We start from the raw sequence: 11,508 nt of genomic DNA on the forward strand, positions 1-11,508 counted from the left end.
TTCGAAAAGTCTTTGGCGAAAAATGAATGCATGGTGTATTCTTTTTCAACCTTCATCTTGATGAATTTTTCCAGTTCCTTCTTCTTCTCCTTTCCAAGCGTCACAAATATTTCCACCTTCTTCGGTGGCCCCTGAACTTCAACAACTATTAGAGCAGGGGGAGTTGCAATTTTTGTTGATTTTAGAATGGAGAGAATTTTTTTAATTTTTCTTATCTTTCTCCTAACCTCCACTGTAGGAGTACATGGCTCCCTCACCTCGTTGGATGGTATGACACCCCTCCTGGATTTCAACTCCTCAGCAGCTTCAACAATAGCCTCTAGCTTTTCGAGGAGTTTATCCTCTCTGTCCTTGCACACTTTATATTTGTAACGAGAACATGAGGGTGAGAAGGGGTGAGACGGACCACTGTAAGGGTTGGAGGGACCAATGTAGGGGTGAGAGGGAGGACCTGTGCAAAGGGTGTTTTAAAAAATATTTATTTTTTGTTGTGCACCAACATGCTCATAATCAAGACTGGCAGCAGAAGCAGCAGCAGGATAGCTGCCACCATCACAAATAGCTCCACCAGTAACACCCCCAGAAGATGCACCCGGATATGTTGTAGTTTGAGTTTGGTCGTGAAGAGCTTCAACATTAGACTAACCTTGCCTAACTGCTCTTCTTATGGATGTTGCTCCATCCAATTCCGTCTTTATTAACTCCACCGTTGGATCTTCTTTTGTATCAACAAGACCCAGAGTAAGAAAAGAAGTCATCCCCAGCTCATCAATGGTAGGCACGATCCAAGGATGCACAAACTATAAAAAAAGATAGGAGGAATTTAAATCATATAATTATAATTTGCAGTCAGTTGAATTACATGGGGCTCAGGTTATTTTAACACAACCAATTTATGCAATAGACGATCTAGCTACCATAATAGCTAATCTGTATGTTGAAATATATTGATAATATATTGCATCAGAATACCCATCTGTTGCATAATTTGAAGTAGACGGGTAATCTTTTGAGTAAGGTTCAGAGACTAAGGCAATATATGGTTAATTTGTTGCGAAATATGGATCATCTGTTACAATAGATTACCCATATGTTACACCAGTTGCAGTTGACGGGTAATCTGTTGTAACAGACTACCCATCTGTCGCAACAGATGGAACATCTATTTCAATATCTTTCTTTGAGGCAAATTATTTTAGTTGAAAGAAGACGTACTGCATCATTCGGAGGGTTAAAGAGATCAGCTTCATTAATATTTATTTTGCTGCTCTCTACTGCAGCCAACCACCTAAGGATCCTTGGATGAGAAACTTTATGCAGGTAATCCTTGAAATTCTTTCGGAGGGAGGAATGGCTTCACATGCCCAAGCCTAAAAATTGTAAACAGGAAATAAGCAAGAAAAAAGTCACAGGTATATTCAATATAAATTAATGAATGAGTAAAAATATTGTTCAATTTTACCATGAAAGCCCAAGAAATGCCGTATAATGTGGTCGTCTTTGGCTTTAGCTCTTTCAGTAAATATTTGGCAGTCAAGTAGTAGTTGTCGAATCCCCAGGGATAATCGTTAAATTTTTCAAAATCATCAGCAAGTGCCAACAAATCACTTTCTATGACTTTCCTGACGTCTCTTGCCAATAAAACGAAATGGACAAACCAAACTAAGCACAAATTCTCCCTGTAGTGCTTTGGTATGTCTTTATTCTTGAGATCCGCTATCAAATCCTCTACTTTGTAGCTAGGTCCAACAATGCCTAACAAGCCATAATTTTTTACCTTGCTTTTGTTGGACCCTTTGTAGGGTGTTTTCTTGATTGGAGGTTCTTCCGGACGATCACATCTCAAGCCCATCACAATGGCAAACTCTTTCAATCCAAAACAAATCGGCATGCCACAGTAGTTGATCCAGACTTCATCCATCTTTTTTTCGTCCTCCTTCGGACCTTCATCATCCTTCACATACATAATCCTGCACTTGAGAAGGCCATATACCATGATCATTAGAAAACAGAGAGGGCGGGGCCCAAATAGCTCAAGAAAATGTGCAAAGCAGCTCTTCTAAAAAAGTCCATCAATGTTTTCCTTCTTCATAGTACTCCTAAGTTCGTTAAAAGGTTTCCCCAACTGATATTTACGTACAAGATCACCAAATACTGCTTTAGGGTTATTCATCGGCATCGCAACTCGAAACTTGTCAATACTAATAGTTTTGACAGAATTATGCTGGAATTTTGGTATTATTTCACTCCCCATTGGTGAGGAGGAGTTATCACCTTCCTCAACTTCATTTTGCCCTGACTGAGATTGTTCTGGAAGTTCCTCCAAATCTATCTTTACTCTAGCCTTTTTTGTTTGGTGATCGGAAGTTGATCCACTTTCTCCACTTTCAGTTTCTTTTCTTTTGGGAGACATCTTTTAACTATAAACAAAAGAAAAATAAAAAAATACATTGCATTTGATGTCTGCATAATTTTTTAAAAAAAGGTGAGACAAATTTCAATAAATTATTCTTACCAGATAACCAAAAAAAAACCTCCAACGGACAACCCATCAGTTGGAATAGATGGGGAACCCGAATTTATTTGAAAACCTATTTAATATCTCCCAACAGATATTCTACCTACTGCAACAGGTGGACAAATTTTAATAAATTATTCTATGCCACATTACAAGAAAATACTCCAATGGATAACCCATCAGTTGGAACAGATGGGGAATCTGTTTGAAGACCTATTTAATATCTCCCAACAAATCTTTCACCCATTGCAACAGATGGATCACCACCACCACAACCAATGCCACTACCAATGCCACCAAGACCACCACCAATGCCACCAATACCAACACCAAGACCACCGATACCACCACCAAAAAACACAAATACCAACACCACCACCACCAACAACAACACCATCCAACAATACCACGATACTCAACAAAACACTAAGAGAAAAACTAGGATTTTCTTGGGTGCTTCCTAAATTTTTTAGCATCAAAACTCAAAATTGGTAACCCATTCTCGAAGATAATACAACTAAAAGTCTTCTTTTTCATCATTAACTAAAAAGCCATATTTTTTAGAATAAAGAACAAATGTAGAACTCTTCTCAAACTCTGTTACATGCAAAGACAGAGAAAATGATGGATACAGGCCGGAATGAAGTCGAAAAAAATAACTATATGTAGTCATAAATGGAAAGAAAATCAGCCTGTTTTGAAGGGTTGAGCAATATGTTGAGTAGTTGTTATTTGTACTGTTGAAAGGGAGAGAAGACCCTGAGAGAGAGAGAGAGAGAGAAAGAAGAGCGAGAACTTAAGATTTGAAATGAAAAAATTTTCGTGCAAATGGATGATTTGTATTAGTTGATTTGGAATTTTGGAAAAGAATGACAAGTTTTGAAATTGCTAATTTGGTTTGAATTTATCTTAATTAATTTTAAAAATTTTAAAAGATATAGTTGTTAAAACATTGAGTTGATGAGAACTCATTTCAACTTAGAGTGATCGATCGACGACTCAGGTCGGGATGAACGCAATACCAACGCCATGCAATTACAAAGACTCGATTGGTTTTGTAGTTAACCCTGCAAGCTCATTTATTCATCCCTAGTTCCACCTAAATCAACTTAGGTACTATCACTATCCTAACATTGAGTTGATGAGAACTCATTTCAACTTAGAGTGATCGATTGATGACTCAGGTTGGGATGAACGCAGTGCCAACGCCATGCAATTACAAAGACTCGGTTGGTTTTGTAGTTGACTTTGCGAGCTTATTCATTTATCCCTAGTTCCACCTAAATCAACTTAGGTACTATCACTATCCTAATATTGAGTTGATGAGAACTCATTTCAACTCAGAGTGATCGATCGATGACTCGGGTCTGGATTAATGCAATACCAATGCCATACAATTGCAAAGAGTTGATTAGATTTGTAGTTGACCCTGCTAGCTCATTTACTCATCCCTAGTTTCACCTAAATCAATTACAATAAAATCTGTTGCAACAAACGACTAAGCTGTTGAAAATTTTTAAACAGTTATTCATATCTGTTGCAACAGATGAAATATCTGATTTAATTATCAAATAGAAATTTGCATCTGTTGTGACAGATAACTGAGCTGTTGGAAATTTTCAAATAGATATTTATATATGTTGTAATAGATGACATATTTGATTTTATTAATTATCAAATGAACATTTTTATCTATTGTCACAGATGACTGAGTTGTTGGGATTTTTAAACAGATATTTTAGCTGTAGTTTATTTTATTCAACTCTCATATTTTTCTTTCTCTCCTCTTTTGGGTCACAACCTTTTTTATCTCTTTTCTCTTCTCTTCTCTTCTCATAAAAATCTTTTCGGATCGAAGCCAATCCATATCTTTCCTTGACTTAAATTTCTGTTTTGATCCCCTTTTTGATATTAAGGTATGGTTCATTATTGCTCTTTCATTGTCATCTTCTTCTTTGCAAGTTAAAGTTATTTACATCTATTTTTTATTTAATTACTATTTACCCATATTATATTTATTAAAAATTTTGAAGGAACTTTTAAGTGTTGAATAAACAAACCGATAATTCTTATTATAATATGAGAAAAAAGTCATCTGTTGGAGAAGTTTAAAAGCCTTGTTGGCAGTATCATTTTTTTGTATGTATTTTATTTTTTTCTTTATTGTTGATGCAGTTATCGATGTTGTTGGTGGGGTTGGCATTGTTGGAACTTGTGGTGTGGTGTTGTTGATGGTTCTGGAACAAAGGATATTGCTTCTTTATTGTTGATGATGTTGTTGGAACAATTGTTATTTCTGTTTCTTTTTTGTTGATGTTTATACTGTTGTTGATGTTGCAACAGATGGATAAACTGTTGGAATAAATAAAACCACCAGAAAGGCTGGTTTGATGTATTCCATCAGACTTCACATCTATTGTAACGGACTCCACATCTGTTGCAACAGACTCCACATCTGATGCAACAGATGGCTAATGTTCTTTTTGTGACATCAATTTTTTTCCTCTTCTTTGTAGATATAAGAAACTGACAGTCGATCAACTTTTGATGGATTATCGTAAGTGGCTGCAGTAAAGATGGGTTCAGAGAAATAAGCTGCTTGCAGATGAAACCACTTCATATATGGGAGGTATGTATTACTGATAATGTTATCATGGAAACACACATAGAATGCACTGATTTTGTGAATGTTGTTTTTACTGATTAGTCATAGATCGTTTAAATAAGAGTTCTGCAATTTTACAGTTAAGTTTGGTAGGTCCGAACTGATAAGGCTGAGGGACCATGAATATGATTTTGATACTCTTTTAAGATCTAATATCGGTTGTTGCTCATGTTTATTTGTCAAGCATTGTGAAGAGATCTAGTTTTGGTGTCATTGTAAAGAGATTAAATAGCGATTGGACTAACTTTTAGGGTGCATTGGACCCTTAGAGGGCCTTCAAAGCTTAGCACTGCATCTAACAAAAATGGAAAACCAATATAGTTATTGCCCTGGCCAAAATTTATATGGTTAGGTTACTCGGTCAGGGTGATGATTATATGCCAGAAGGTGCGGTAGGAGAATGACTTCGAGGAAAAATGGGTGGTTGATGGAAAATTATATCATCTGAGAGTTAATTGAAGAATATACATAGGATAGAAAGTAACTTCTAGCAAATCTGGCTGATGGAATTATCTTAACTGATGTGAGATCTGAATCAAGTGAAAATATGAAAGTGTATCCGGTAATGTAATTTTATCTGTTGTGTCTCTGAAAGAAAAACAATGCAGATGGACACTTTGCTAAAGAGTTGCGTGGTCGAGATTATCACCTAGATAGAAAATAAGAAAAGACGAACAAAGAAGCCTCACAGGCATCGAGGGTTAAAATGATGTACAACAAGTCTAGAAAACTTACGCCAACAACAACTACAATTAAAATAAGGAATCTAAGTGAAGACGGCAATTTCTGAATTTTAAATTTCATCCTATGTTTTTTTGTTTGTGTTTTCGATCAGGTCCACTGTCGTTGACCTGATCGGAACCACAAATGAGATTGAAAGGCAAATAGAGTATCATTGCTTCCTTAGCAATATGGTTATAATTGATTGTGTTTTCTTGCCTTAACATGCTTTCAACATTCCTTGGAGAAGATCAGATGTTTGTTGTAGTATGTGAATCCCGATAATTTTCAAGCTTGCCTCCAGCTGGTTATTCTATATTCAAGCTGGTCGTTGCGGTCTTCGAAGTTGGTAAGGAGTTCCTCGTCTCTTGTGAGATCGATCAGGAACACTACCTTCAAAGTTGTGGCATTCTAGAATGCCTTCAGAACACTTTTTTTAGATGCCTTAAAGGATACATGGAGGGTCGTTGTGTTTGTTTTAGGTTAAAATATGTTGATGCACGTTGAAATATGTTTTAGGTCGTTGTGTTGTTCAACTGTTGGGACCACATCTTCAACGTGCATCAACATATTTTGACCTAAAACAAACACAACGACCCTCCATGTATCCTTTAAGACTTCTGAAGAAAGTGTTCTGAAGGCATTCTAGAATGCCACAACTTTGAAGGTAGTGTTCCTGATCGATCTCACAAGAGACGAGGAACTCCTTACCTACTTCAAAGACGACAACGACCAGCTTGAATATAGAATCAACAAGCTGGAGGCAAACTTGAAAATTAACGAGATTCACATACTATAGCAAACATTTGATCTTCTCCAAGGAATGTTGAAAGCATGCTAAGGCAAGAAAACACAATTAATTAATCCATATTGCTAAGGAAGTAATTATACTCTATTCGTCTTTCAATCTCGTTTGTGGTTCTGATCAGTTCAACGACAGTGGACCTGATCGAAAACATAAATAAGAAGGCATGGGATGAAATTTAAAATTCAGAAATTATCGTCTTCGCTTAGTTTCCTTATTTTAACTGCAGTTTCTGTTGGCGTAAGTTTTCTAGACTTGTTGTACATCATTTAATCCCTCGATGCATGTAAGGCTTCTTTGTTGGTCTTCTCATATTTTCTATCTAGGTGATAATCCTGACCACGCAACTCCCTAGCAAAGTATCTATCTGCATTGTTTTCCTTTCAGAGACACAACAGATGAAACTACATTACCGGATACACTTTCATATTTGTACTTGATTCAGATTTCGCATCTGTTAAGATAATTCCATCGGCCAGATTCGTTAGAAGTTACTTTCCACTATATGTCTCTTCTTCAATTAGCTCTCGGATGATATAGTCTTCCATCAACCACCCATTTTCCCTTGAAAGCATTCTCCTACCGCACCTTCTGGCATATAATCATCACCCCGAGCGAGCAATCCAGCCATATAAATTTTGCTCAGGGCAATAACTATATTGGTTTTCCATTCTTGTTTGATGCAGTGCGAGGCTTTGAGAGCCCTCTAAGGGTCCAATGCACACTTAAAGTTAAGTCCAATCACCATTGGTTCACTGCAGTGACGACAAATATTGATCCCTTCTCAAAACATGACACGTATAAACACGAGCAACAACCGTCAGTAATTTATAACAGGGTATCTGCACCATCTTCATGAGGTCCTCAGCCTTATCAATTTCGAACCCATCAAACTTAACGATACAATGCAGGATCTTCTTTGAATGATCAATTCCTAATCGGTTAAAAACTGCATTCACAAAAACATTGTACTTTATGTGTGTTGTCCCGATGACCTTATCAGTAATACATACTTAACTCCCATACATATGATAGTAGATCCATCTGCACACACCTTAATCTTCCTAGCCCATCTATGGCTTAAATTGAATAAACAGATGACTAGCTAGTCGCAACAGATGACACATCTGTTTATATTGTCAACCAATTAGAGACATCTATTACGACAGTTGATCAACCTGTTGCAGAAATCAAACAGATATATACATCTATTGCAAAAGATTTCTAGTATGTTGTATTGTAAGTTATCTAAAAAAAAGAATATATTTTGCAACAGATTACCCATCTGTTAGATTTATTTTAAAGCAATTTTCTTTTTTTTTTTCAAGATACAATAATTTATAAATAGGTCCCTCCTTACAAATATGGATGATCTAGATTTGTACAAGAATATTCATATCGATTCCTTCCGTGAACTTCAAAGGTAGTTTGATGAATTCCAGAGAGATTTGGTTGACTTTGGAGCAAGATTGCCGGATGAAAAATGTCTGATTGACAATAATAACAATAGTAGTAATAATAATTAGGTAATGTTTTTCATTTTAGCACATGTATGTATTTTATTTTCCTCCTTTTGTATATCGGATCTACCCAAGGGATTCAAAAATCTATGAACATTCATTTCATTTTGTTGTCGACTTTGAATTTTTAATTCTTATTTAGTATGTAATAATAGTCATTTCGTTTATTCCTTGTTCGCAACATATCGTCGACGGTTGGTGGTAGGGATTGAACAACAATTTGTGTCAACAGAGGTTAAACTGCTACGACAGATCGATCATATGTTGCAATTGACGGTTATTAATAAAAAAGGATTATTGTTGTTATTGAGAGGGTGAAAAGAAAAAAGACATGACTTTCCGATTATTCAATATGAAGAATATTTCGTAAATAAATAATAAGGAAATAAATGATAAACACAATTTATAACCATAATTTTAATAACTGATCGTGACTTTTTACCATTTTTATTTTTGAATTTGTTTTTAAAATTATTTATTATATAATAAAATGGTTATTATTTTATTAAGAAGTTTGAAAAGGTATTTTTTTTTTTACTTATAAAATAAAAAAGTAAGCAAATTTGGATTAATGATATGATGATAGTTATTTTTTTTAAAAGTAGATTATATGTTGCAACAAATAAATTATCTGATGCAACAGGTTCATTATTTTTGCAACAGATGATATATCTGTTGTCACAGATGGTTTATCTGATGCAACCTATATCAAGCCCACAACTCAATAAAAGCGGTTCTTGGAAAGAAATAATTAATAATAATAAAATATAAAACGTCATGACTTATCACAATATTTCTTACTTTATTTAAGTCATTACTTTTCACATTAATCAAAAATGTAATTAATAAATGGAGATGAACAGTTAGATTATATGTTGCAACAGATAGGTTATCTGATACAACATATTTTATATTTATTGCAACAGATAATATATTTGTTGTCACAGATGTGTTATCTGATGCAACAAATATAGAATCTATTGCCACAACTCAATTAAAACGGTTCTCCGAAAGAACTAATTAATAATAATAATCTGAAAAGTCATGACTTATATCACAATATTTATTTTCTTAATTTAATCAAAAATATAATTAATGTATGGAGGTGAATAGTCGCGCCTTTTTGCCTCTCATTCAAATCCAATCCTCTATAAATAGGTCACTCCTTACTCAATCATTCATTCAACTACACTCTATTTATTTATTGCATCTCGTCTTTCATATTACACTCTAGAAGATAAGATTATGGTTGACCCAGTGTGGGACGTCGCTTTTCTGTAAGACGCTATGAATGAACTTCGGAATCAAGTTGGTGACCTGCAATGGGAACTGGGAGGAGTTAGAGCAAGAATGCTCCGCGAGATACGCAGGCTGAGAAGGGCCTTGCTACTTCCGGTTGAAGATTGGCCGGCTGGCAATGATGATGATGATGATGATAATAATAATAATAATTAGATTATTATTTTTCTTTTAGTCTATTGTATGTATTTTTATTTGTTTTTGTTTAATAAATAAATTATGTTTGATGTTTGACGTTTTAATCCATATTTAATTTTCATTTTGTCTATTATCTTCTCAACAGACATGTCGACGATTCGACGTAAAAAGGAATAATTTAGAATCCAGTAGCAATAGCAAAATTTATCTGTTAGGTTTGTGCTTGTGGCAGGGGTTGATGTGTTGTTCAAAATAGATTACTCATGTTGCAACAGATAAGAAGTTGATGTAACAGATAAATAGTTTGTTTCAATAGATGACTAGTTTGTTGCTTTGCTTGGCTCTGACGTTTTAATTTGTACTCCCTCCGTCTCAAATTACCTGTCCCGAATTGAGATGCCATATTAATTAAAAAAATAATTAATAACATGTCTAGTTTACCATAACCCACTGATTAGTTGGTGGGACAGTAGACGTGTTTGAAATAACCATTGTTTGTTATTCAATCGAAATTTCATAAGAGAAGAAAGCTTTTAACGTCGGTCAGCGTATAGTCCCCCTATTAAATGATGTTTCCATTAGCAAGAGTTGAAAACATATTGATTATCTGTTGGGTTTGTGGCAGAGGTTGATTTATATTATTTCAAACACATTAATTATTCATTGCAACAGATAATTAGTCTGGTGGAACAGATAAACATTCTGATGAACAGATAATTAGTCTGGTGCAACAGATAAAAATCCTGATACAACAGATAATACGTCTGATGCAACAGATAAATCTTCTGATGTAACAAATAAATAGTCTGATGCAACAAATAAATCTTTTGATGCAACAAATTGATCATCTGATACACCAATGATTGATCTATTTAAATTGTGGGCACTTATGCTGGATTTATGATCGGAGTTCTATCCATTGTTGGAAAAACAGAAGTGTACCTAGATGAAAAATACGAATAAAAATCATAAAATACGAATAAAAATCATAATTTTACTTACCTAAGTCACCTATGAAGTAATGTCAAAGTGGAAAGTGATGTAGTAAACAAAATTTGACCTAAGAAATTGGTCAGATTGTAGCAGTAGCGTTGTACCAACAACAACAAATGGTTGACAAGAAGAAGATGAAGATGATAATGAAGTAGAAGATGATGATAATGAAGTAGAAGATGATGAATAAAGAAGCCGAAACAGAAACAATGAACAATAAAAATCGCTAAGAGAGAGAAAACAACAATGGATGAGAAGAGAGAGAAAGACATTTTTTTCCCTCCATTTCTCGTTATTTTAGGTATACATTGAGATCAAAGTGTAAATTTAAAAACTTATGGGTTATTTTCAAACTTTTCCAACTTTCTTAACCCACAATAAAGTAATTGTCATCTCCAACTAATAATTAAGACTTGTGTCACCTACACCTTATTTTAAAACTCTTTTGTCACCTGTGGCCCAAACCTCCTTTTACTCGTGATGTTTTAGTAGTTATTGCCTTTGCTTAATGCAATGTTTTGTTCATTAAATTTAGGCTCTCGCCTGTTATAATCTTACGGTTTTTATTTAGATATTTTGTATATATCTGTATTTATTATCTTAGTCATATTGGATTTTTTCTATGAAATTTGTAGCTAATCATCATTTCTTTGCTTATTACAGTAAATGCCATAAATTAATTACAACTAAAAGATCATTTGGTGTGAGGTATAAAAGATAAATAATTCGAGATAAAATTAAGGACTATTTTATCCCATGTTTGGTGTGAGGTATTAGTTAGTACCGACATTATTTATCACACCATTTACACTACAGTGATGAGATTAATTATCCGTATACATGGTGGAAT

Source organism: Capsicum annuum, chromosome 2, assembly GCF_002878395.1.
Source record: "Capsicum annuum cultivar UCD-10X-F1 chromosome 2, UCD10Xv1.1, whole genome shotgun sequence".
NCBI lineage: Eukaryota > Viridiplantae > Streptophyta > Magnoliopsida > Solanales > Solanaceae > Capsicum > Capsicum annuum.